This window comes from Oryctolagus cuniculus, chromosome 8 (assembly GCF_964237555.1).
Source record: "Oryctolagus cuniculus chromosome 8, mOryCun1.1, whole genome shotgun sequence".
NCBI classification, from domain to species: Eukaryota; Metazoa; Chordata; class Mammalia; order Lagomorpha; family Leporidae; genus Oryctolagus; species Oryctolagus cuniculus.
Window position 1 is genome coordinate 50,411,698 of NC_091439.1, and position 23,709 is coordinate 50,435,406.

General features: G+C 41.8%; 1 protein-coding gene across 5 annotated transcripts in view; it reads right to left on the minus strand.

Moving 5' to 3' along the window:
* UGT8 (UDP glycosyltransferase 8) overlaps positions 1-23,284 on the minus strand; it is a 100,509-nt gene extending 77,225 nt beyond the window's left edge. The window contains exon 1 of one of the 5 annotated variants that reach the window (XM_017347341.3): positions 23,145-23,284. The gene's annotated coding sequence lies outside the window, so the exon portion shown is untranslated. Of the gene's footprint in view, positions 1-22,022; positions 22,320-22,522; positions 22,663-23,144 lie in introns of those variants that run through there. The other 4 variants (XM_008267465.4, XM_008267468.4, XM_070047679.1 and 1 more) reach the window with 4 other exon arrangements.
* Between the last annotated feature and the right edge of the window lie 425 nt (positions 23,285-23,709).

Below are 23,709 nucleotides of genomic sequence, written 5' to 3' on the forward strand. Positions count from 1 at the left end.
AAATTGCTGTGCCCGTTCACAGGCACATGGGAGACCGAGATGGCATCCAGAAGTTCTCCTCAGCTTCCAGGAATAAAATCTTCCACTTCAGCTTGACTCACAGACCAAAGGATGAGAGACCACATTTGTGAGCCTCTCCTAAGAGCTAGTTTTAATCTGAGAAATAAGTTCTAGTCGGTGAGAATGAGACCGAAGTATAACTGAAATGTGCCATCGCTAATTTATGTCTTTAGAGGCTTCACAGTTCATTCTCCTGCAGGCTTTGGAAGGAGCATACGGTAATGATGAACATCTTGGACCAGGCAGACAAAAGCATAGAAGGGGAAAGGTGGAACAAGGAAGGCACTTGGGGCCTACTCTGTGAGGCCAGAACAACGGTCCTGCCTGCTTATGCCCACAAGATTGTGTGTAAGGCAACTAATGACCTTTTCTATGCCATGGTATTTTGTATCTGTTGATAGCACTAGTGAGACATCCACACTGGTTTTGCCCAGAATGGATGTGGGACTTGGGAAAACTGGGAGGAATCAGTCACCCCGAAGCTCCAACCCCAAGTCTGAGGATACAACTATGCATAAACACCAACTGTTTTTAATCACTATGCGCCTTTCTCACATTGCAGGTTTCATGAGCGTGATCTAATTTTATGTTGAGAGATGCATGAGGGCAAAAACGGTTGTCCCCATTTTGCAGATTATGATTGAGAAGCTCAGAATTTGACACAGATCTGGCATCCAGTAAGTCTGTCCACTTTTATACCGCCATGTAAAGACAGGAAGGAAAGAAGGCTACATAATATATAACTATGGCAAAATTCAGTTTTATTGCTCCATAGTTGTTAAATAGCCAGGTTTTAAATGCTTTATGTTTCATATCAAGCTATTTTCTAGTGTTTCGAAGTTAATGATGACTGGCTATTTGCAAGCAAAGTACTAAAAGCAGTAAATCTCCTAAAATCACTTTGTAGAATGGGAACTTCTTGACTTGGGTCAGCGGAAAAGAGAGAATTTAGAAAATTAATTGTTGAATACTCCCCCCTGCAGAGGAGGAAGGGAATGCCTGGCAGCTTTTTTTTTCTTGAAAGCTCTTTATTTATTTAAGGAGAATTACAGAATGAGAAAGAGAGAGATCCTTCATCTGCTGGTTCACTCCCCAAACAGCTGCAGTGACCAGAGACAAGCCAGGTAGAAGCCAGGAGCCAGGAGCTTCACCTGGTCCCACATGGGTGGCAGAGGCCTTTTCACTTTGGGACATCCTCTGCTTCTCCCAGGTGCATTAGCAGGGAGCTGGATTGTAAGTAGAGTAGCTGGGACTCGAATATGTGCCCATATAGAACCCTGGTGTTGCAAGTGGTGGTTTAACCCATTACGTCACAACGCCAACCCTTATCTGGCAGCTTTAATGAACTAAGACTGCAATCTGGGTGGAACTTTACAATGGGAGAACTACCCAGTTGGCTGCCAGTAGTTAATAACGCCAGATTTGTAAAATCCACCTCTTGAGGCTGACGCTGTTGTGCAGTGGGTTAAAGCCCTGGCCTGCAGCACTAGCATCCCATGTGAGTACTGGTTTAAGTTCCAGCTGCTCCACTTCTGATCCAGCTCCCTGCTAATGGCCTGAGAAAGCAGTGGAAGATGATCCAAGACTTTGGGTCTCTGTACCGGTGTGGGAGACTGGAGGAACCCCTGGCTCCTAGCTTCAGATCAGCTCAGCTCTGGCTGTTGTGGCCATTTGGGGAGTGAACCAGAAGATGGAAGACTCCAACTCCCTGCTAGTGGCCTGGGAAAGCAGTGGAAGAAGGCCCAAGTCCTTGGGCCCCTGCACCCATATGGGAGACCTGGAAGAAGCTCCTGGCTCCTGGCTTTGGATTAGCTCAATTCCGGCTGTTATGGCCATTTGGGGAGTGAACCAGCAGATGGAAGACCTCTCTCTTCTGCAATTCTTTCAAATACATAAAATAAATCTTAAAAATAAAAATCCACCTCTTCATTTAATTAGTCTTGATTAATTTAGAACTATTAAAGAAATGTATTTGCATAAGAATGCACTGCTTAATTGCAGAAATAAAATTTTAAAATGCTGAATTTGTAAAGGAACAAATTTGGTGCCATTTCACGAATATAACAAATTAAGCCGAAGCTTCCTAAAAAAATGCTTTCAGTCAATAATTCTAAACAATCACTTTTTCTTTTTTTAAAAAAATTAGTTTTTGTCTCATAACACCTTTTGAAAAGGCATGATAGTAAACATCCTACTTTTATTACAGTCTTCACACTGATATGTCACATTATGGAAAATGAGATTAATATAAATCTCTAGAAGCACTACACAGACAGATCTTCCTCTGCACATGAGATACTGAAAGGAACTGATGATTATCAGCACCGTCCTAAAAATTCAATTCTGGGACTTTGATGCCAAGGGGCATACAAAAGAACTCCTCTGGTAGGAGAGGTAATAAAGAATTGTGTTGCATCCTAAGTTAGCTGCACTTGCCACTTCTACCTACAATTACATGTGGTTATCTCTACTCACACATCTACTGTACAGGTGGTGAAGCTGTAATGAGAAACTCAACCCTATTCCCTTATCACTGAGACCTGGCTCAGGCATCTGAGGAGCTTCTCACAATCATCAAGTGTGAAGGGAGATATACAAGAATATAGAAAGAGAAATGACATAATATGGATATCAACAGACATTGTGAATAGCACCTTGTATCCCTTGTATCCAATTAATGTTTGGTGATAGTGCTTAAATTTAACTATCTAAAACACACAACAAATTAAATCGTCAAAAGAAGCAATCCTCAAATTTTAGTGTCTAGTTGAATCATCTCTAGGGCTTACTAAAAATGCACATTCCAGGATCTGATCAGCAAATAAGCAGTTATGCAGTCTAGGGAGAAATTCAAGATTCTGCGTTTTTGAAAACCACCTGGCGCTTTTGATGCAAATGTCCACCAGACTGACAAATAAGAAACTTGTACTTAATACAAATGTGCAGTAAGAGAAACAGAGGAGATGCAATGAAGGAGCTGTGAATCCAAAATATCAAGATTCAAACAGAAGCTCAATTATCCTAGGAATTCATGGAGTGTAATACACAGCCCCCAATCCTAAAGAACTCAGAATAAGCAACCCAACAGTCTCAGAACAGCGTTTTGTAATTTCCTGTTATAAAGTACCTGCATCTCTCAGGAGCATATGAACACAGTTTCAGTACTTTATAAGTATTTTATGAGTACTAAAGACACATGGCAGTCCCTCTAATTTTCATTCAGTTTAATATTCAACTTTCCCATTGTAACTTTATTACAAATTCTAAACTATTTTGAAATACTAATGTGTCAGTAAAATATTTTAATTATCTAAGTTAATAATTATTAATGAATATTTAAAATTTGAGGGTTTGAGAGTTCTATCATATTTGGTAACCAAAGACAGCCTTTTTAGTTAGCTTACATTTCAAGTAGTTTAAATTACAAAATCATATCATTTTATTACAATAAATAACAACACTTTATTATAATAATTACATCACATTAATTGGCCTCCAATGAAAGTAAATATTAAAACTATGGCACATACCCATGGTTCCTAATTCAGTGGCTTTTGTAATTTTGGCAAGGTCTTTCCCAGGTACATCATCAGGGAGATGCACAGGAAGTAAGGTAGGCAGGACTTGAACTGTTGCCTACATGGGATGCCAGACTCGCAGGTAGCAGCTTAACCAGGCTGTGTCACAACATGGGCCCTGATCATTGTTACTGTAAATTGTGATTCAATATTCTGGGGCGGAGATCACAAATTACTAATCTCCCAGACAAGTTCTCCAGGGATAAAAGATGCTGGTGGTACCTGGATGTTCTGTGAAAAGGCAAAGATTTAGAAAAGCCAGAAGGTAGAATGAAGAGCAGTACAATGTGGTCAAGCAATAAACAATGCCAATCACCTATTGGAAAACACATTATTTTTTAATCATACACAAAATTTGCTTAAAATCATGAAAAGATATTTTCAAAAAGTTCATAGTTGGTGCTTATGATGAAAAAACTCTGGGTTTCAGACTTTTTTCATACTAAAATAAACTTATCTATTAATCCAATTTTCCACAAACTTTTTGATGCACCCTCATAATATACAAGTTTTTAATGGCATGATGTGCAGTAGGTAAGCCAATCTATGAACATATATAGCTGCAGACCAATTCTGCCTGCAAATTAGAACCATCTGTGGAGTTTGTAAAAACCTGAGCGGCCTGAAAAACCTCTGTGTTAGTCAGCTTTTCATCAGTGAAATACCTAAGGAAAGTAACTGTCTAAAGAGAAAGGGTTTTTTAGCTCACAGTTTTGCTGGTTTAAGTCCATGATTGGGAGGCTACATTGGTCTGACCTTTGATGAGGGCAGAGGAAGGATCACCTGGCAAAACAGAGCAGAAACTGACAGGCTGGGCCAGACTCAGCTTTTGTAACCAACCCTTTCTGGAGAACTACTTCCTGAGGACACATTCTCAAAGACCCAAGTACCTCCCACTAGGCCCACCCACAAAACACCATAATTACATCAAAATTTCCACCCCCAAGTAAATCAACTTATAACTTTGGGTTTTAAATGCCTGCATGAGGGGCTGGCACTGTAGCATGGTAAGCTAAGCCTCCACCTTCGGTATGAGATGCCAATTCGAATCCCAGCTGCTCCATTTCTGATCCAGCTCCTGACTAATGGCTTGGGAAAGCAGTAGAAGATGGCCCAAGTACTTGGGCCCCTGCACCCATGTGGGAGACCCAGAGGAAGCTCCTGCTCCTGGCTTCGGATCAGCCCAGCTCTGGCCATTGCAGCCATTTGGGTAGTGAACCCATGGATGGAAGACCTCTCTCTCTGTCTGTGACTCTCTTCTCAAATACACAAAATCTTAAACAAAAAAAAATAAACCTGCTAGTGATGAGGCCTAATCAGAAGATTCTGCTTTATGTAATGTTCACCAGTTGGTTATAAAATTGAGAATCACTGGGCTATACTATCTAATGTCACAGAAAACATACAAAAACAAACAACTAACTCAACCTTTTCTTTTTAAATAAACTTAAAAGTGTGCTTTATATAGAATTAAGACTACTTCTATTCTGATAGATAAATAATTAGTAAAACACAGTATCACGAGTTTAGCTATAAAATTAACCACAAAAGTTTTAAACAGGAAAGTATTTTGAAACCCAATCAGAATTTCTTTTTTATCATCAAAATGATTAAAAATTTTTTCCAACATGGAAAAATATATATAATATGCACTTTATTTACATATACATACACAAAATATATATCATACATATATAATAAATATTTTATCTATGTGCATATAATTATGTGTTTATATCTACATATATATTTTATTTATGTATACATATGAACTATTTTATTTACAGATACATATATAATATACATCTTACAAAATAAGATGTGCATTTCATTTTTTGTAATTCCCCAAGACCAGCCTGGCACTTGTTATCACCATCCATCTGTATCATCTGGTCAACATTTCAGCCAATGATAGGGATATTCCCTGTGTTGGTTCTGATCTCATCTTCAAACAAACGGAAAAAGTTTCAGGGACCACAGAGTTGATACTGCCTGAGGCATTAAATTCTCACAGGTTATATTTTCTTAAAAATATCCATGGCAGATGTTTTAAAATGACTTTTTATAACTCTTTTACAAATTTGAAATTTTAGAATTTCAAAGGGTAGAACACAGGCAGTGAATGAAGAAGAAATCCGGATTAAATCTTCATCTCATTCCATTGGGAAATACCTTCACAGCATAGGGAAAATTGCTTTTCAATGCATAATTACTTAGAGATTCTCAGTGGTGCAAAAACGTATGGTCACAGTATTGTTTCCTTTATTTACTATGAATATCCTTTATTTATTATCACCAGGTCAAATGGATTTTTAACATTATCTACATTATCATCATTAAGTCACAAAATAAATGTCCATGCAATGTCTCAGTCATGTTTTAGGGACAAAACTGGCCAAATGTTACTAAAAAAATCAAACAACAAAGAAGATTCTAGTATTTCCTTATTCAATTTCCAGAGGTTCTGACAAGTGAACAAATAACAAATTTCCCCCATTGCTTTCTCATAAAATTCCAGCATAAATCATTATTGTTATAGACTACGAAAAAAAAAAGCAAAATCTTACTAACACCCAGAAGATTAAATTTTGATAGGAGCTGCAATAAGATGGAGTTCATCTCCCTCAGACTCTCTCACTAACACAGGAGTACAGTTTTGTGTCTCAGATATCCAACATGATGAAGTAAACAGTATTGTATATAACAGCCACTGTTACTGTACTGCAAAAAAAAAATACAGATTTACTTAAACATTAGCACTTTATATATATGTGCTTGAAATGACATCAAATATGTAAAACACATGCATTTTCATTTAGAAAATTTATCAGGATTACTGTTTGGAACCTGAAGATATCTGAGTCTGCAACCTCTCATTTGTACAGAAAGGGACAAAGTCTCTGGGAGTGGTTGCCTAGCATCACACACCTACTTCGTGGTTACTCATTGGCAGAACTGGAACTGGCACTCTGGTTTCCTGGGTCCCAATCCAGTTATCTCTTACCTGAACCATATAAGGATTCTTCAAACCTGTCATTACTGCATGTCAGATAACAGAATGAGTTTTCTTGAACTCTGGGATACACGTTCCAACAGCAGTCTTTGAAAAAGCTTCAGTAATGATCTTCATAAATGTTCATACTATAAGATCCTTATGTATTTATACTACTAAAAAAGCACAATGATTCTGAGCTCTGGGGTAGGAGAGTTTTACTATGGAATAGGCTGTTTACTGAATGAATGGTTGAATTAATTCTTAAATGTCACAGATAATTACCCACTGTACAATGTCCAGGAAGTCAGTATGTTTAGTTCAAAATATCTCCCCTTTCATCTCCTTTTAGGCAAAGCAATGAAGATAGGAAGAGGAACTGTAATTTAGTTGTACTAAAATAAGCTGAAGTATTTCTACTGGCAAAATGATGCTTAGAAAGCACAAAGTTCCACATCCTACACTGGTCTGCCTGGATTCTGCTCCTGGTTTCTGCACAGCCTGGGAGGCAGCAGGTTACAGCTCAAGTAGCTGAGTTCCTGGCACTCACAAGGGAGACTTGGACTGAGTTCTGATCCCTGGCTTTGACATAGCCCACCCCAGCAGTGGAGGATATTAGGGAAATGAACCACCACATTGGAGGGCAGACTCTGTACCCTCTCCACTCTATCCACATCTCTGTACCCATCCCCAGTGTGTAAATCTACAGTTAGAACAGCCCCTTCAATTTCCCTAGAAAGTCAGGAACATTATCTCTGCAAGGGTAGACAGGTCTAAGGAGAGGAAGACTGCAAGGAAGCATCAGGGCAGTCAGAGGGCTCCATTTCTATACATTATGCATGGTGTAGAAATCTGAAGAGAAAGTATATTCCAAAGCATAGTCTAACAGATGGAAGTAATATAAATATAAATGTCTTCAAAAATTATGTTGTGGTAATCATCATGCATTTGCTGTAACCTTGAAAATCTAATGTAAAGCAATTTCTTTAAAAAAATGCTAACGCTAAAAAAATAATTATTTAAGGGCAGATGTTTCATTCAGTGATTAAGACCCAATTTAGGATGCCCACATCCATGGAGGGCTTGTATTTGAATCTCTGCTCTGCTCTCCATTCCAGTTTCCTGTTAATGTATATCATGCAAGCAGCAAATAATGGCTCATGTAGGTGGGTTCTTGCCACCCACATGGGGCACCAGAGTGATGTCCCTGGCTCTTCACTTAAAACTGACCCAGCCCCAGCTATTGTGGACACCTGGGGAATGAACTAGCAGATGGAAGGTCTCTGTCCGTCTCCATATCTCTTGTCTGTCTCTCTGCCTTTCAATTAAAATGAAAATAAAAGCATAAAAATAATAGAGAATTATTTATTTATTTGAAAGTCAGAGTTACAAAGAGAGAGGCAGAAAGAGAGAGGTGATCCATCTACTAGTTCACTCCTTGGATGGCTGCAACAGCCAGAGCTGGACCAGGCTGAAGCCAGGAGCTTCATCCAGGTCTCCCATGTGCATCTGAGATATCTTCCACCACTTTCCTAGGCCATTAACAGGGAGCTGGATGGTATGTGAAGCAACCAGGAAAAGAACCTGTGCCCACATTGGATGCCGGCATCACAGGTGGTGGCTTTATCTGCTTTGCCACAATGCCAGCCCCAAGAAATACTTAATACTGGTAAACAGCACAGAGAAGCATCCCTTATTATTGTCTTGCATGTTTTCCTTTTATTTATTCGTTTTTTGCTAAGGTTTCTTAAAATATGTCCTTATTCCTTTGGCCTACCCTTCTGCAGTTACCCAGACGAAAAATCAAGCACAGAGGAGGGAAAAAATAAGTCAGCCTGGGTTAAAGCTTTGAATTACCTGGTATAAAATGTTCATGGGCAGAGGAAAGGCATTAGAATGGTATCTAAAATCATCTTCCTCGTGTGAGTAACCCTTCATTTCTCCAACCATACTTTCATGACATCAGGCATAGTTACATTCAAAATAAACACTAAATACATTTTATTACCTCTCTTGTTTTAATTGTGTTACTTAGAACCAACTGCAAATGTACTTCCAGCTATTAGAAGCTCCAACCAAATGCAAAACAAAACCTACTAAAATATACTTTATTTATAATAAGGAATTCTATGGAACCATCACATGAGCTTTCCACAGATCAGAATTTTCTATTTTAACTAAGTGATGCAGCACTATTGTTCCTTTATAGAGCATTTTATTTAAAAACATATTATGGGTATGTATGTGTCATGGCCCAGCCGGTAAGCCAACACTTGAAACATCTATATCTGCTATCAGAGTACCTGGTTCAAGTCCTGGCTACTCTGCTTCTGATACAGTTTTATACTAATTAGTGTACCCTGGAAGTAGCAGATGATGGCTTAAGAGCTTGGGTCCCTGTGAACCAAAAGCCTGTGAGAAAGCCAGATGGAGTTCTTGGCTCTTGTCTTCAGTGTGGCCGAAGCCTGGCTGTTGCAGGCATTTGGGGAGTGGACCCTCAGATGGAAGATATTTCTCTCTCTCTCTCTCTCTGCCTTTCAAATAAATAAACAGAGCTTAAAAAAAAAAAACATTAAGGGAACATTTCAGTTTGAATAATGCAATTTGACAGGAGGTGGGGAGAACAAAAAGAAACCATCAATATACATACAGAGAATTGGCGAACTTAGCGACCTTCACTACCTTAAGCAAAACTAAAGATATCATTCAATCATGTTTGAACATCTTATCTCTGATAAGTACTGTTTGTCCAAGGCACTATGGGGAGACAAAAAGTGAGACTCTACCTCTAAGAGCTCACACTTTTTCACCTGAGGGAATATGTGAACAAAATTAAGTGCTATTCTATCATGGAAGTATGTAAAAGTGGAAGTCAAGGAAATGTGAAACAGCCTGGGAAGCAAGAGTCCAAGGAAGGATGAGGGTGTCAAAACCTGGAAGGATAAGGATTTTACAATACAGAGGGGGAAAGGCTGGACACTCCAAGTTGGGGAGTATCCTGAAACGAAAGTCTCAAAAACAGGTAAATGGAACCCTGTTGGGAAATAAAAGATAAACAGGGGTGATCAGAACACTGACTGACCACCAGTCAATAGAGACCCGAAAGCTAGGTTAACGGTTTGGGGTCCCCACAGGAAAATGAATGGAACAGTGATGTGGCATTGGGGAGGCAAGTGGGTCAGCCTTAAAGCAACTGACAGCTTTGAGAGGGGATTCCAGGCCAAGGGCAGGGTGAGAAAGAGACCTCAGTGGTCAAGACATGATGAAGGACTGCACAAAGCAAAGGGGAAAAGAATACAGTAACTGAGTCAGGGACCAGCCAGGATATAATGGACAAAGAAGAGAGAGAAAGGAGGAGGTAAAATCAAAACCAATGTTAAGGCTGTCTCTTGAAGACTTCAGACCTGAGTTTGGAAGCTGAGTTGGGAACTCCGAAGTGTTGAGTCCTCCAGCATGAGTGAGAGGTAGAACTGCAGGTCTGTGAACCATCTGGTTATAAGTCCAGTCCCTGAGGATATATAACCTTACCAAGGGAGTGAGAATAAGGAGGTAAGAGGAAAGGTGTGGGGACTACAATGTTCTTTAAAATTCCCAGAAGGAAGCAGAGACAAATTAAGAGTACATGAAAAGTCAAGTCACAGAGATCAAGAAGAAAGGAAATCTCAGCTCATGGGAAAGGCATGGAAAGAGTACGGGTAGGGACTACAGAGACTGTTTAAAAGTAATTTCAGGCACCAGTGTTGTGGCATAGCAGGTTAAGCTGCCTGTAGCATATGGGCATCGGTTGGTATCCTGGCTGCTCCACTTCTGGCCCAGCACCTTGCTAATGCACTTGGAAAAGCAGTGGATGATGGTCCAAGTGCTTGGGCCCCCACTTCCACATGGGAGACTGGAAGAAGCTTCTGGCCCCTGGCTTCAGCCTGCCCCAATCCTGGAGGTTGTGACCATTTAGAAAGTGAACTAGTGGATGGAAGATATCTCTGTTTCTCTCTCTCTCTCTCTAGTGGATGGAAGATATCTGTTTCTCTCTCTTTCTCTCTCTCTCTTTCTCTTTCTCTAAATCCACCTTTAAAATAAATAAATAAATCTCTTAAAAATGTAATTTCAATAGGGTTAAGATTTCAGCATTTCCAGAAAACAAAGCAGGTGGTAAGCTGTAGTGCAGGTACATTACCCCAAGAAGCCCAAGTTCTCTGTTCTGTTCTCTCTCTCTCTCTCTCTCTCTCTCTCTCTCTCTCTCTCTTTTTTAATTTGTTTGGTTTACTTATTTATGTTTCTAAAAGGCAGGGTGACACAGATAAAGATATTTTCCATTGTCTGCTTTACTCTCCAAATGCTCACAACAGCCAGGTTGGGCCAGGCTTTATAAAGCCAGAAGCCTAGAATTGCACCCAGGTTTGAGAGAGTGAGTAGCAGGGACCCAAGCACTGGAGCCATTATCTGCTCCCCAGGTGCACTAGTAAGAAGCTGTTTCCAAAGTGGAGTAGCCAAGACTCAATGAAGATACTCCAATATAGAATGTAAGCATCCCAAGATGCAACTTAACCCCACAGTGCCTCAACACTCATGTCCAAGAATTCCCCGGGTATGATCCTGGTGACCTCAAGAAGTGACTTCAGAATTCTGCATCCCCAGTGTCTGTCAAATGCTACTACCTACTTGATAATACCCACAGGCAGAATGAAGACAATATGATAGAATGCACATGTGTAGGGGCCAATATTGTGTGCAGCTGCAGCCAGCAAAGCCTTCATCTGTGACACCACCACCCCATATGAGCATCGACTCAAATCTCAGCTGCTCCACTTCCAATCCAGCTTCCTGCTAAAGCAACTGGGAAGGCAGTAGATGATGACCTAAGTACTTGGCCCCTGCCACCCAAATGAGAGACCCTGATGGAGTTCAGCCTCCTGGCTTCAGCCTGGCCCAGTCCAGCTATTGCAATCATTTGGGGAGTGAACCAGTGGATACAGGATGATATCTCTCTTTCTCTCTCTCTCTTTCTTTCCTTCCCTCTCTCTCTCTCATTCTGCCTTTCAAAAAATAAATTCTTTTAATAAAATCTTTTGGGAAACTGTACCCAACGTGTAAGAGATTTGCAAACTATAAAAATCCTGTTGGAAATAGCATTTTACTATTGTTTAGGGAAAAAGAAAAATTTCTAAGATAAAGTTTATATCAGAGACAGTAACTACAACATTTTCCCACCAGCATTCCTAGTCTACCTCATCCCTGATCCGGTACTGTGCGCCCTATTTTGGATGTTGGGGACCACAGGCAGGCATTTGTTTTAATCACATTCATACTATGGCTTCCTGTTCTGGCACACCCAGATTGCACAAAGCCCACATATGGCACTGAAACACTCCTTTTTCTCTTGAGTTTTTTCCCTTCACTATTGCTTCTCTGTCCCTGTTCCTTATGTCTTAACTCTTCTTCTCAACTTCCCTCTCACTTTATCTTCCTTAAGACATACTCTCACAAATGTCTCCAAAGTATTTTCAAGGTCAAAAGAAAACACAGTTGGTGATTAGCATTAATATTCCTTAAAATAGTTTTCCCTCTAACCTTTATGCTTTCACTGTTTTGTCCCTCTTTTCAGTGGACAGGCAAACCTGTTTGACTAGTTTTCCTCTCAGCCCTGCTCTCCTGATTGGCTTAGTGAGTACCACCGCACAGCAAGTAAAGCATGAATGCAAAAAGCTATGTAAAGCACAAGGGCCTCCTTCAGGAACACAGTCCACAGGAAGGGCCTGAAGGTCTGGCACTGCCTACTCCTAGGGCAGCTCTCTCAGTGCAGGCAGACATCACTGTACCACCAATCATTCATACCACTGCCAGTAAAAGCACTTATTTAAACTAATTTTTAGTCATTCCTATTGATGCCTTTTCTATTCCACATGATGGATACAATAAGCATGAGGTAGAATCAGATTAAGTCGTTATTTTCAATGAAAAAGACCAAAACATTCTATGGATAAGCCTATACTCTAAATGTGGCACAGAGGTGGAATCAAGTTTGTTTTGTGTGTGTACATATGCAGTTCCTAAAGCAAAGTAGAAAAATCTGAATTTGCAAAGGAGGATTCTTTCTGTGGAAAGACTTAACTTGATATTGCTTTAAAGAGCAAAGTCCTTGGGTATATTTAGAATATGATACGTTTTTGCTTATTTAAAACAGGTACAAAAAGAGACTGATGGGGCAGGGGGGATCTTCTATCCTTTGGTTCACTCCCCAAATGGCCCCCACAGTCAGGTTTGAGACAGGCTAAAAGTAGGATCCCCAAACTTCATCTGGGTCTCACATATGATGACAGGAGCTCAACTACTTAAGTCATCTTCCCCTGCCTTTCCTGGCGTATTAGCAGGAAACTGGATCAGAAGTGGATAGCAAGGCCTAAAACAGACAACTCTTACATGAGATTCCCAATGTCACAAGGGGCAGCTTAACCATTGTGCCTCAATGCAAGCCCCAAAACATGGTGTATTTCAAAATTAATATCTATTATTTAATGTAAAATATTTCTAACATACAGAAAATCATAAATATTAATATAGCAAACATCTATATACCCACCATCTATGTTTTAAGAAGTACTTGTACAGCTTGTATGTTTTTTAAATTTCAGGGACCATTGCTGAGCAGTGGGTTAGGCTACCACATTCAGCACCAGCATTCTATATCACAGAATTTGTTGTATTCCCAGTTTCTCCCTTTCTGATCCAGCTCCCTGTTAATGTGCCTGGGAAAACAAGGGAAGATGACCTAAGAACCTTAGGCCCCAGCAACCTATGTGGAAGATCCAGATGTAGTTCCTGTCTGCCGGTTTCATCATGGCACAAACCTGGCTGTTGGGGCCATTTAGGGAGTGAACCAGCAGATGAAAAACTCTTTTTCTGGCTTTCCTTCTACATTACTATGCCTTTCAAATAAATTAAATAAATCTTTAAAAAATTCTACTTCTTGGGGCTGGCGCCATGGCTCACTTGGCTGGCCCTCTGCCTGCGGCACCGGCATCCCATATGGGTACCAGGTTCTAGACCTGGCTGCTCCTCTTCCAGTCCAGCTCTCTGCTGTGGTCCAGGAGGGTAGTGGAGGATGGCCCAAGTGCTTGGGCGCCTGCACCCACATTGGAGACAAGGAGGAAGCACCTGGCTCCTAGCTTCGGATCGGCATAGCTCCGGCCATAGCGGCCATTTGGGGGGTGAACTAACGGAAGGGAGACCTTTCTCTCTGTCTCTCTCTCTCACTAACTCTGTCAAAAAAATTTTTAAAAATAAAATAAAAATAAAAAATTCTAGTTCCATAAATGTAATTCAATTTATAAAAACTGAATTTCTAAGAAATTTTTCAAGAACACCTGACTACAGAAAATGAAGCAAATTTGTACACTTGATTCTATTTTCTAATTTTATGAGCACATATTGAAACTGAATGTCTAAGAGAATTAGCCCCATTGTTATGGTTTATTAAGGTAAGTTATAGCTAATACTGTAAGTTAAAAATTACTGGTGTCTTCTGTGAAAAAAAAAATGACCTAAATGAAAGATCTCTGTGAGTGAAATCCTAGTGGAAAGAACAGGCCATCAAAGAAGGAGATACCTTTCTCTGAAGGGAGGAGAGAACTTCCACTTTGACTATAACCTTATCTAAATAAGATCGGAGTTGGCAAATTCAAAAGGCTTCCATAGCCTTGGCAACTCTTGACAAGAGCCTAGGGTGATTACAGATGCCATAAATAAGAGTGTCAATTGTTAAATCAACAGCAGGAGTCACTGTGCACTTACTCCCCATGTAGGATCTCTGTCCTTAATGTGTTGTACAATGTAAATTAATGCTATAACTAGTACACAACAGTACTTTACACTTTGTGTTTCTGTGTGGATGCAAACTGTTGAAATCTTTAGTTAGTATATACTAAATGGATCTTCTGTAAATAAAGATAAATCTTGATGTGAATGGGATGGGAGTGGGAGTGGGCGATGAGATGGTTGCGGGTGGGAGGGAGGTTTTGGGGTGAAAAAGCCACTGTAATCCAAAAGCTGTACTTTGGAAATTTATACATATTAAATAAAAGTTAAAAAATAAAAATAAAAAATAAAGAAAGAAGATCAAACAAAAAATTATTGGTGTCTTGAAAACATTTCCTGTTTTAAATTTCTTCAAAACCAATACAAATGCAAAATGATTTTACAAATATCTTGTTATGTAATACTGCCAAATCAAGCAAATATTTAACAATTCAGTTACATATGTAAATATTTTACTAGGCAGAATTACTTACAGAGCATTTCTGTTATCTACATCAAGTCCATGCAAACTGATACCTTCAAAATAAAACCAATATAGTTGCTCTTACACATTAGCTATTCAGGTAGATAGCAAAACACATATATTCTCTGAAATGTTCCCATTATATGTTCTTTCCATGTGATCCAAATGTCTTAAAATTGACATTAATTTCTAGCCATAGTACAAGAACTGACCTAAGTTGTCTTACGTATCTTGTCATCTTTCATAAACCCAAAGGTATCATTTTGTTTTGGCTGTGTACTCCTCAACGCTTACCTAGGTGTGGCACCCCAGTAATAAGTCAATTTCAACTTGACATTTGTTAACCCTGTAAAGGAGTACTGGACAGCATACACTCTGAAACCGAGCCAGTGAGTGAACACATAATATGGAACTGGCAAAACTCCTAAACTGAACATTACCTGGATAGATCACTATGTTTTGCAAATAACAGGACCATATATCATGACAAAGTAAGAATGGCTATCAAAAAGCACTAGATGTGCTGGTAGCAAAGAGTGTGGCTGGAGAATTCCAAGAACAGCATATGAAATATTAAATTAAGTACCATATTAAGTTTAAATGATATTAAACTTAAGTTAATAAATTAACAAATAATTTAACTTGATATTAAAAATTACAATTACGTGCATAACAGACTTCCTTTCACCTTACATACATGGAATAAATTTCATTTACTCAACAAATATTTATCAAGTGTCCTAAAGGTACTTCTCTAAAATGGTAAATAATGACTAACAATAGAATGTACTGAAATAGTCATGCTAACTTGAATTTTAAAAGAATAATTAATTTTATCTATAACCAATTAATCACCTGTAAGCCTTACATACAATTAATAACAATATGTACTATACTCACTTGGTGAGTTTCTGAAGAAACCAGTTCATACATGACATTTTCTTAAAATACTATATGTACATATTCAAATAGAAAATTATTTTTGATATTTATCTCCAATATAAAGTATTCTATCATCCAAACACAGAAAATCCTAAGATAAAAGTAGGTATGTTTAAATTTTACCAGAGTAGACTCAAAAACATAAAAACAAACATCTAGAAATCAATCCTTCCCTTATTACAAACAGGTTAATAATTCGTCTCACATTATTAATTTTTGAAACTCCACAACATATGGAATTGTCTTCTGAATCATCAGATATTAAATTAGAGGCAGACATTTGGCACAGAAGCTAAGAAGCTGCTTGGGAAGCCTACATTCCACACTGAAGTGCCTGGGTTAGAGTCCCAGTTCTGCTCCTGACTCTAGCTTCCTGCTAATGTGCAACATGGGAAACAGCAGTTGATGGCTTAAATACTTGGGTCTCTGCCACCCATGTGAAAGACCCAGCTGAAACTCTGGGCTTCTGTCTTAACCTGTTCCAGTCCCTGCTAATAGGCATTTAGGGAGTGAATCTGCAGACAGAAAATCTCTCTGTGTCTATCTTCTGTCTCTTTCTCTCTCTCTCTCAGTATTTTTGCCTTTCAAATAAATAAACACATAAATAAAATATTTTTTAAATTATATTTTGTTAACCCGTGATACCACTGGTCTTTTTGTTGTTTTCAGAGTCCGAAAGAGTACTTCAGAAAGTTTGTAGAAAAAGTGGAATCAAAAGATGAGCTTATTTTGGTGTGAAAAAACTGAAATTCATGTACAATTTTGGCACAATATATATTTTCCATTAACTTTTTGAAGAACTCCAATATGAAAATAGATAACAATATCTTGATTATCTCAGGAACTAGGAAACACATATCAGGAATACTTTAAAAAAAAAAAACACATGAAAAATGCCTATGATTTGCTTACCAGATTTTTTTAAAGATTTATTTTATTTATTTAAAAGGCACAATGACAAAGATGGAGGGATTCAGACAAAGAGAGAAATTGTCCATACACTGGTCCCTACATGGCTACAATAGCCTGGGCTCAGATAGGCCTAAGCTAGGAGCCTTGAACTCCATCTGGGTTTCCCACATAAGTGGCAGAAATCCAAGCCCTTGGACCATTTTCCACCACCTTTCCAGGCTTAGCAGGAAGCTGGATAGGAAAAACTTGCACTGACCCTCTGATATGGAATGCTGGTGTCGCAAGCATCAGCTTAACTTGCCATGCCATAGCACCAGGCCCCCAAGTGTTTTTAAAACGTTACACAGGGGGCCACCGCTGTGGCACAGCAGGTTAACGCCCTTGGTCTGAAGCACCGGCATCCCAGAATGGGCGCCAGTTCGAGACCCCGCTACTCCACTTCTGATCCAGCTCTCTGCTCTGGCCGGGGAAAGCAGTAGAAGATGGCCCAAGTCCTTGGGCCCCTGCACCCGCGTGGGAGACCCAGAGGAGGCACCTGGCTTCTGGCTTCCGATAGGCACAGCTCCGGCCATTGTAGCTAACTGGGGAGTGAACCATTGGACGGAAGACCTCTCTATCTCTCTGCCTCTCTGTGTAACTCTGACTTTCAAATAAATAAATAGATCTTTAAAAAAAAAATCACACAGGAAAGGATGTGTGACACAGGACTGCCACGTTAAGTCTGGGCAGGTCTACTTCTAATGTAGTTTCTCCCTAATGTATCCTGGGAGGCAGCAGAGGATGGTTCAAGGGTTTGGGCTCCTGTCATCCATGTGGGACACTATGATGGAGTTCCTGGCTCCTGGCTCCTGACTTCAGCAGGGCCTAGCCAAGGCTCTTTTAGGCATTTGAAGAGTAGACCAGAAGATGGACGATCTCTCTTTCTCTCCCAGTTCTCTGTTGCTATACCTGTCAATTAGGTGAAACTAAATAAACATTAGGGCCGGTGCTGTGGTGCAGCGGGTTAAAGCCCTGCCCTGCAGTGCCAGAATCCCATATGGACATGAGTTCAAGACCCGGCTGTTCCACTTCCAATCCAGCTCTCTAATATGGCTTGGGAAAGCAGTGGAAGATGGTCCAAGGCCTTGAGCCCCTGCACCCGCGTTGGAGACCCAGAGGAAGCTCCTGGTTCCTGGCTTTGGATCGGCGCAGCTCGGGCCATTGCAGCCAATTGGGGAGTGAACCAACTGATCGAAGACCTCTCTCTCTCTCTTTCTCTTTGCCTCTCCTTCTCTCTGTGTAACTCTGACTTTCAAACAAATAAATAAATCTTTAAAATAAATAAGCAAACAAACATTAAAAACAAACAAACAAAAAAAACGTGTAAAGGCTAGCAGACCTTGCTAACTTCTCCCCAGAACATTTGTGGCAACTCCCACCCTTTCTTCAAGGACTATTTACTTTGTTCTGTCTGCAACCTTCAAATTTTTCAATTATTGCTATTTTACTGGCTTCTAACCCATAGTATATGATCAAGTTTTCATCTCAAACTGTCTTTTTGATCTACTGCCCTGAATCCTGAGAACCAGCAGTTTTGAAGCAAAAGTCACTAAGGACATCCTACTTACAGATCCAAGTCATGTTTTCATAAAAACAACTAGCATGTATTAACACAAACCAGTAACCTTCCACACGTTGTGCCTGACAGAACTTACCTGATTCAATCCTCACAGCAGCACTATTCTGAGGATTAAAAGAAGCACTTGGGTCCCCAATTTGTGGATGAGCAAATGGAATTGTGAGACCAAGGTCTCGGGACTATTAGGGACAAAACCAGGACTCTCTAATACCTCTCATTATAGTATCTGACCTCTTATTTCTTGAAATGCTTTTCCTTTAGCGACAAAGAAATAGAGAGAGAGAGAGAGAGAGAGAGAGAGAGAGAGAAATAAAGAAAAAGAGAGCGAGAGAAAGAAAGAAAAAGAAAAAAGAAAAGAAAGAAAAGAAAAGGAAAAACAGAAAAGAAAGAAAAGAAAAGAAAAGAAAAGGAAAAGGAAAAGGAAAGGAAAGGAAAGGAAAGGAAAGGAAAGGAAAGGAAAGGAAAGGAAAGGAAAGGAAAGGAAAGGAAAGGAAAGGAAAGGAAAGGAAAAGAAGGAAAGAAAACCGCTCCCCACCTAGTTTTTCCCTTCCTCTTTTCCTCTGGACCTTCTGGTTGTTCTGTTTCTCTGTATTTCTCTAGCTAACTCTCCTCAAGCTTCTATTTCCTGCTTAAATCTTGGTACTTGCCCTAGAAACATATCAACTTTTGTGTGCAATCACCTATGTGCTGGAAGCTGCTAAATCAGTTCAGCCAGCCAGCCAGCCAGCCAGCCAGCCATCCTTTTGCTCACCTACCTACTATCTAGCCAAGGACCTCTCTTCTCAGAACTTGTATAGCATTATCACTGGTCATCGATCTCCTGTTGCCTTTTCTATGAGCACTTCATATTCCACATGTCAAAAACGGAAGTCAGTCACCCCTGCATCTCAAATCTGCCTCTCCCTCAAGTCTGTTCCCTATCCTCCTGTCCCACCCTCCCCCACTCCCCCATCAAACCACCTAATCTCAAGGACTCCGCCTCCTGAATAGCTCCATGACCACACTTGTTCTTTAGCTTACTGCTGCCTCTTTAGTGGTAAGGTCCTCATCTTCTATTACCAAGGTCATTTCAATATCTTCTCAATGGCAGTTACCATTTCACATTCCTCAGATCCATCCTTCTAGATTGCTGAGAGTTGTCTTCTCATTATATCATCCCATTGCCTAAAACAACCTCGGAAAGAAAATGGTCCACTCCTCAGTATGGCAAACAGCCCTCTATGTTCTGACTCCTGCTTACAACCACTCATCTTTTACATCACCTTCTTCCAAGCTTTTATAGTCTGCTGCTTCCATGCAGAAGTGGCCACTTCCAAATATCTGTGTAGAGGACTCTGTGCACATCGTTATCACAGCACTTGCACCATTTATAGCACTCTCCTGTACCCACGGAAACTAACCTCTTTCCTATCCATCTCTCTCTTGTTAACCCAGAGCCTTCTCAGGGTCTCAGCTGTCTCCCATCCCCACAGCACAGTGCATGGCACAGAGTAGGTTTTCAACAAATATCTGTTGAAGAGAAACGTGAATATTTATAAATGCTTCAGATTAAGATGGTATGATCACCACTGTTTTAGAGACTAAATTAAATTACAACTCCTGCATGGGTAGGTATGCAAAATAATATTTAAATAACTAAACAAGTCCCAAGTGTGGTTAGCAGATCACATTATTCATTTCTAGCTTTCAGGAAAAGGAAATGGTAACAGCATTACATATGGTCAGAATTCCAGCGGTAGAAAGTGGTGTGTAAAACATACAATACATATCCTAAATGAAGTCAATATGGGCCTGTCATAAAAGCAATATTTTTAAAGCACTGCTCCAATTTCACAGAAAAGTGAACAATTTTCAAAAGACAGACAAAATTTTCTATAATAAAAGAAAATGTAATTGTGTATTTAGAAGCCATGTTTCTGAAAACTTCAACCATACATCTTACAATCCAGTCCAGAAATACAGCATGTAAAGACAAAATATCTGTCACAAAATCCATAGGCTTTCTACTCAGGCAACAGTCCAGATCGTACCAGGGAAAAGGAGACAACAGATAATATAGCAGGAGGGCCGCTCGCAGCCTGACAGCACTAGAAAGTGATAGCTGATAACAGAAAGAGGACCCAGAAAAACCATAAAAAGAAGAATGGTACTTCTGTCTCCATTCTAGTATTTCAAGCCAGCAGGCTGAGACCATTTACAATAAACAAAAAACAGCTCTATACACCTCAACGAATAGTGCTATTCAATTCTTTATGAATCCACGCTCATAAAGATAACCCAACAAAAGAAAAATAACTTTCTAATATCCTCCAAGGGAACAAGGAACACAGTAAAATTTCACTTGTTTGTTTCAAGGTTTCAGTAATTAATGGAGTAAGGGGTCAGCTTTCCAGAAAATGTGTCTATTTTAACATGCATCAATTCAGATGATGTTAAAAAAAAAAAAAAAAAACCTGAGATACCCAGTATAAACAACCAAAACTTCTCACTCTGCTCATTTATCTTGGAATTTTCCAGGAGCATGCTGAAACTGAGTATGAAACAAAACAGTAACAAATCTATTTTTGATATTTAAGCACATAAATAATTTTGAAAAGCAGTCAGAAGATTGAGAGTGGGGGTGTTTGGCAATATTTAAATGGAACATAAACAAAAGGTTGTTATAACTTAAATTTAATCACTGAGAAATGTGAACTGGCAAACTATAAAAAATCCAAAAAATAAATTTTACAAAAAACAATGCTATATTTATCCTAACATGAGCACCACGTATAAATACAAGAATGATGCTCTGGAGATTTTGGATTTAGGTAAAATTTGAACCTCTGGAATAGTATTAGCTGGAAAAAGTCAAAAGTATGGCGTTACTCAGCCGTATCCAAGTTGTAAATAGAGATTCAAGTGTTTTACTAAATGTCAGGGCACCATGCTTCACCACAGTATTAAACACTCCTATTGCACTAGGTCACACACTTATGTCAACTTAACCTTGTTGGTGGCAGGCAAACCAAATAATGCTAGCGTATTTCTCTCTAGCACTGCCTAGAATAGTTGCTGAAGTATATCCTAAACAAAACTTCTAACCACCAAGAGATAGCTTCTACCGGAGAAATCTAAGGCTTTAATTTACCGCATACTATTGCAGTGCCTGGCTTTTCAACTAATTTAAAAATCTCCCAAGAACACGGTGTGATTACTCCTAATGCTGTTAACTACAGTTTAAAAGCCCTGCCCAGCCTTCCTGCAAATGGTAGGCATGTATTCCCAGGATATGTGGGAATGAAGCATGCGGATTCTGAATGGATACAGATTTGGGGGGTGAAGGGGACAAGAAATGGTCAGACATAAAAACAACAGCAAACTTGGTATCTAGCCAAACTACCATACATCCCAAGTCATTCATCTTTGGAAACAAAACTTGTACAAGGTGACAGCCTCAAGGGGCTGAAAATTGAGTAATGTGGTTTTGATAACCTTTTCCCGTTGGAACTCAAGTGTAGAGGAGGAAAAAAAAAGAAAGGAAGGAAGGATAGAAGGAAGGAAGAGAGAGAAAGAAAAAGGCTCTCCACTGCTAACGCTGGCTCCTAGCAAAGGTGACTCTCCAGATCACACCAGGCTTGAAAACGCCACCCATCCCCTGGATACCTGCTCTCCCCTTGAGAACGCCAGTCTCGCGGTCCCCCCTGCCGCCTTGCTGATGAGACTCTCGGAAGTTCTGCTTCTTCACCTGCTCAGCTCCCTGGCGGCCACCGCCACCACCACCACTACCAGTACTGCCAGCCCCACCCCCCAGCCTCCGGGATGAGAAAGGGTGATAGGAACCCCGGGTCCAAGTTCAGCAGCTATACTCTCCCTAAGCGGAGAGCATAGTGCAGCACGCTCCCCTCGCTCAACTTCATGAGCCCTCAGTTAAAACAGTAAACGTGTATTTACACACTGAGCACCCGGCTTGCGCCACCCCTGGGTGTCCTTTTGCCCGGGCGCACCGCGCGGACTGGCCCTCTCCGAGGCGGGCAGCCTTCTTTCCAAGTCCAGACCGACTTCCCCGGCCCCCTCGCCGTTCCTCCAGCCCGGGAAAGGCGCCCTTCTCCCCTGCCGCGCGCCCTTCTCTTGGCCCGCCCGCCAGCGCTCCCTTCCTCTCTCACCCCAAGGGCCCGCACGCGCTTCTCCTCAAAGCAAGGGCGCCCCACAGGTCCATTCCTGCGGGTCGCGCGGCTCCGGATGCCAGCGTGTGGTAAGCAGCCCCGACACGCTCCCCACCCCCAACGCGGCCGGCGCGAGTTCCCTCTTTGGGGCGGCCGAGAAGAGGAGAGTCGGAGAGGTCCCCAAAGCAACTCCCGGGGCCCCGCCGTCGCCGCCGGACACCCGGTTCGGGCCTCGGGGCTCCGCTGCGCACGTCTCTCCAGGGTCAAGTGCAAGGTCCTCCGTCAGATCGGCGCCCTGCAATCTACCGCTGCGGGTAGGCAAGACGCGGCCGGACCCTCCAACGGGTGCCAGATGGGAGCGAAGAGGTAGCGGGCGTGACCCGGGGGGCCGCCTACAAAGACCTCCTTTACACTTCTCCAGCTCCGGCCTCGCTCTCTACCCCGCACCCCCACCCCCCCCACCCCGCCACCGACTCCTAACTCCCTCAGCCCAACCTCAGCAGAGCTTTCCAATTTCTACCCCCCACCCCGCCCCCGGATCGCCGCGAGCAAAACAACGCCCCTCTCCTCCTCCCAGCCCGCCCCCCTTCCCGCCGCGGGACGGCGTGGTCCCTCCGCTTACCTCGTCTCTCGACTGCGGTGCGTGAGTTTGAGCGTGTCTCAGCCGCGTAATCGTATCCGGGACAGGAGGGTGCGCTGGATCAGGTGTCGCCGCCTTCGGTGGTTCGGGGGCGTGAAGGAGGCTGCAGAACCGGCGTTGGCTTAGGACGGGCTCTCTGGGCTCCCGGCTGATGGCAATGCTTTAACCGTGCCCTCCCTCGGGCCCGCAGCGCGCCTGCTCCTCCGCAGCTCCCCCGCGGGCGGGCAGACGGGCGGACCCCCCCCTACACACACACACACACACACACACACACACTCCTCCCCACCCCTGCCAGCCGCGCCCCGCCCCGCGCGCGGTCAGCGGAGCCCGAGCGCGCCCCTGTCCTCCCTGCCTGGCTCAGCGGGGCACGACGCCGGCCGCCAGGCGCTCAGCCTCGCATCACACGCCTCGGGCTGCCAGCGCCTCCCGCTCCCGCGGCGGGAGCATGGACGCGGACGCGCCTCGGCGCCACGCGCTCACGCGCCAGCAGGCTGCCGCCAGGGTCGGCGTCCCGGGAGCGGGAGAGTCGCCCGCGGAGCCGCGGCAG